We start from the raw sequence: 4,982 nt of genomic DNA on the forward strand, positions 1-4,982 counted from the left end.
TAGAAGCAGAAACAAAAAGGAATCAGTGAAATGAAGAGTTGGTTCTCTGAGAAGACAAACAAGATTCCAAACTTTTAGACAATTTAACCAAAAGAAAGAGCAAGAAGACCAATATTAAATTATAAACAAAAAGGGAAATGTTAGCCATGTGTTAGTGGCACATGCCTTTAGTCCTGAGGCAGAGGCAGGTGGATCTCTGAGCTTGAGGCCAGTCTGGTCTAAAGGCTACACAGAGAAACCCTGTCTCAAGAAACAAACCAAAAACAAAAGGAAATTTTATAACAGACTCTGAGGGAGTTCAGAAAAGCATATATACATTAAAAATCTACATTTGACTATACTGATAAATCTAAAAGAAATACATAAATTTCTAGATGTGTATGACCTACCACAGTTAAAACTGGTTCAAGATGAAGTGAATAATTTAAACAGACCCATTGCAATAAATAATAGAAAAGCAGTAACTTAAAATACCCCAACTTTTAAAAAGCCCAGGGTCAGATGAATTCAAAACAGAATTCTACCAAACCATCAGATCACACATCAAACACATCAAATTATTCTGTAAAATAGAAAAAGAGGGAATGCTTCCAAATTTTTTCTGCAAAACTGGTATTGTTATAATACCAAAACCAGATAAAGACTTAAAGGAAATGAAAATTAGCTCCACACCTAAAAGAAAACATGGACTATTTAACAAAAGACTCAGCCAAGGGAGAGCACCAACCATTGTCTCCATCCAGCAGTAAAGCTCACAAGCCACAATGGGCAACACCACCAGATGTCCCCTAAGGGTGCGATAGTGGCATTTGTTATCTTTCTTGGTGGTAGCCGAAAATTTTCCTAATTGAACATAAGGCCCCTCAGTAAGAGGGAATCCATGCCTGGTACTATGCCTACCCCATTACCTGTGGCTGGTGAGGTCATGAACCTTAGAGGAGAGCCATCTACTGCCATTTTCCTGAACCAGCATAATTTCTACGTGCATTACTCATCCTTACTACCACAGCTAAGTGTAGCTATCACACTTCATCAAAGAAGCTTCATTTTGCAGCATAAGTAAACCATTGTAGCAATCAATGTCAATGTGCAGGAAACAAATGACAGTGAGGTCTCCAAACATAACTGCTATATCTACAATGCAAGTCCTACAATTGAGACTGAGGGAAAATTGTATAATATAGAAAGGAAGGTGTTAAGAGCCAAAGGACCAACATACCTGCTGGGAAACCGTGTTTTCTATATATGACAAGGGAGCTACAGCTATGACATATCAAAATTTTAGCTGCTTTGTATTTCTTGTGCTTTTTCTTTGGCTTGTTTGTTTGTTTGTTTTCTCCTATTCTTGTTTGTTTGTTTTTATTTATCCTTTTAAAATATTTTAGGTGCTTGTTTTTATTCTAATGTGTGTGTGTGTGTGTGAGAGAGAGAGAGAGAGAGAGAGAAAGAGAGAGAGAGAGAGAGAGAGAGAGAGAGAGAGAGAGAGAGAGAGAGAGAGAGAGAGAGAGAGAGAGAGAGAGAGAGAGAGAGAGAGAGAGAGAGAGAGAGGAGAGAGAGAGAGAGAGAGAGAATGGATTTGGGTGAGTGAAGAAGACCTAGGAGAAGTTGGGGAGAAGAAAAACATATCAGGATACATTGTATGGAAAAATCTATTTTCCATTTTAAATTTTTTAAAAAGAAGAGAAAAATATCATTGCCTAAACAAGACTGATTGACATGCTAATGTGGACTAGAGAAATTCCACAAGGCTTTACCCATAAATGAAGAGCTACAAGCAACTGATGACTATTGAAAGAGAGAGAATTAGTATTCTCTAGGGGACATCTCCCTGACAGGTTATCTAGTCCTGAGCGTCCAACCCTAACATTTGCATAGAAGAGCAACACCCAAAGAATTCAGTAGGCTGAGTGTGAGGGAGTGTGTAGGTGTGAATGTGGGTGTGGGTGTATGTGCTCACACATGCACGCATGCTCACATACAGTAATTTTTTTACTAATAAACATAGACACAAAAATTCTCAATAAAGAGGTTGCAAGTGAAATTCGAGAGCTCATAAAAAATATCATCCACAATAATCAAGTTGGCTTCATCTTGGAGACTTAGGGATAGATTGCCCAGCATGCAGTAAAAGTAACCCATAGCATAGCCTCAAGGACAAACACAAGATAACAGTCTCATTAGATACAGAAAAGACCTTTGACAAAGTTCAACACCCCTTCACAATACACGTCCTAGAGAAGCTATGACTACGGGGGACATGCTTCAGTGCAATCAAGGCAATACACAGCGTGCTCACAGCCAGCGTTACACTAAATAAAGAAAAACTCAAATTGTTGTCAGTAGCAAGCCAAGGATGTCCGCTCCTGTGCAATATAGTGCTTGGAGTCTTAGCTTGAGCAATAAAGCAGGAGAAAATAAAGGTGATACAGATAGGAAAGAAAGGCTCCAGAGCATCCTTATCTATGTTGCATGCATAAAAGACCCTGAAGACTCCACCAGAAAATTCCTGCCGCTCATTAACAACACAGTCAGCAAAGTCTCGGGGTATGAAATTAACAAACAAAAACCAACAACCGTCTACATACCAATAACAGACTGAGAAAGGAATTGGGGAATTTCATTCACAATAGTTTCCAAATCTTGATGAAATAAATCTAATCAGGGAAGTAAAGGACCCATGCAGCAAAAAAAATGTCAAGGCACTGAAGAAAAGACACCAGAAGATGGGCAGACTTCGTTGGCGCAAGATTCTGTAACATTAATACTGGGAAAACAGCCATCCTAGCAAAAGCAATCAACAGATTCAGCACCGTCTCCATCAAAATTCCAATGTAATTCTTCACAGAAATTGAAAAAAAAAATCATCTTAACCTCGATCTCGCCTGCAACCCTTATCATGGACTCTAACACCCAGCTCTCAAGTGACTAGAGTACACTCAGCTCCATGAGGGAGGGTGGGTGTGCACTGTTTCCCTACCACAGTTACCTCACAGTATTTTGATCTCAGTTCTGATGCATATTTGTATTTTCTTCACTTCAGAGTTGGTCTGTGTTTTGTTTCCTATAATACTTCTGATGTTTATAAGGGTTTGTATTTCATCCTGATGGCTGACTTAAAACAGTTTAAAGTAGTGTTTGATCTTTTTCTTTTCAAAGCCATGTCAAGTTTTGGCTAATATCGTCTTTGTGTTTATATTTGCATATATTTAACTACGTGGGTCAGATTACCACCTTGAACTCTTCATCCCGGGGGGCCATATAGTTTCCCTCCCTCCTGGTTGATGAGCTGGGTTGTGTGAACTCATTTGGCCACAGAAATCCTAGCAGTGGGATGTAAGAAGCCAGAGGCGTGCTTTTGCTTGCCTTCGTCCCGTATGCCCATGGCCTGTGCTGTCAGGAGACTTTCCTCCGTGTATAGCCACAGCCCTTGTGCCTGGGTCCAGAAGTAATGAAGGTGTGTATCTTAATTAACAGTCAACTGCAGATGGTCTGCGACCTGGGGCAAAGCAGCCCGACTGACGACAGATGGGTCAGAGTAAGAGGGAGTGCTCTGAGTTTGGCTGTTGCACAGCCACAGCCAGTCGCTATTTTTGTCTTCTCACTTTCAGCCAGTTCTAAATATATTTTTACACCCAGCTATGACATGAAAGAAACACTTCTTTTCCCCTGTTTTCCTTACATGATCCTCTCCTGTTCTTCATAAGTTTCATCATGTCTGTGTTTCTACATCATGTTGCACTTACAGCCATTGATGCCAACTCGATCATCACATTATTATCAGTCTTCAGCAAACAGAGCTGTCTAATGCTCACCAGGAGTCCTGGCAGACAGCTTCTTTAATGCCTTAGTTGGCTAAGGTTTGCTGTTTGTGTTTTTCCTATAAGGGGGCTCAAGAAACAGACTCTTCAGCTCTTGTGTCTTTGAACTTGTATTTCTGCAGCATTTCTATGTAAGGAGATTCTTGTTTGGGGCGTTCTTTTTTTTTTTTTTTTTTTTTTTTTTTTTTTTTTTTTTTTTTTGACTATTTATAAAAATCATTGGTTTGTGTTCATTTACCTTCAATGTTGTTTAGCTGTTATCTATTGTCACCTGAAATTGAATGCCCCTGAGAAATCTAAAGTCAGCCAAAGGACAAATGAAACAAGTTCCCACGTGTGAGAAAGTACCAGGAGTCTTTGCATGTGACGTGCACGGCCTCCCTAGGCACACCTCACTGCTTATCAGCACAGGTCTTTCTTACACAAAAGATGTATTTGGAGTGGTAGGTGGGGTCACCTGTTACTTTAGGAAGGTGGTTTTGATGGTTTGTTTCTTTTTATTTGCTTGTTTGATATGTTCTTTTCAGCCTCCAAGTATGCGTGCTCTCTAATGCAGACCCTGTAGACGGCAGGAAATTGCTCTGCCATTGCACCACAACCCTGGCCCAGCTCATGCATATTTGGTCTGTTTCTAGAGCATCACGAGCTAATCTTTTTTGTTTGGTTGGTTTTTCTTTTTTGTTTGTTTGTTTTTCGAGACAGGGTTTCTCTGTGTAGCTTTGGCTGTCCTGGACTCGATTTGTAGACCAGGCTGGCCTCGAACTCACAGCGATCGGCCTGCCTCTGCCTCTGAGTGCTGGGATTAAAGGCGTGTGCCACATGGCTTTCATGATCTAACCTTTAATCTGATGGCCCTTTATTTACATTTTATTCTCTCAATCTTCCCATCCCAATCTCTATGGACTTCTTGGACTTCTTAGTGTGTTTTGTGGCACTTATTAACATTTTTCCCTTTCCATTTTTATTTGTAGAATGGTTTGGTTTATTTTTCTCTTTTCCTCTGGCTTTCGACACACCTTTTTCTGTCTTCTGCCTTGCAGCCTCATTTCTGAGTGGCTTCATATTGGATGTTCATGGGTGTTGATGGTTCCTTACATAGTCTGGGATACAATGTCCATTTGTGATTCTGATCTGTCCCAAGCCAATTTTAATACTAAGTGTTCT

The sequence above is a fragment of the Acomys russatus genome, chromosome 3, assembly GCF_903995435.1.
Source record: "Acomys russatus chromosome 3, mAcoRus1.1, whole genome shotgun sequence".
Taxonomy (NCBI): domain Eukaryota; kingdom Metazoa; phylum Chordata; class Mammalia; order Rodentia; family Muridae; genus Acomys; species Acomys russatus.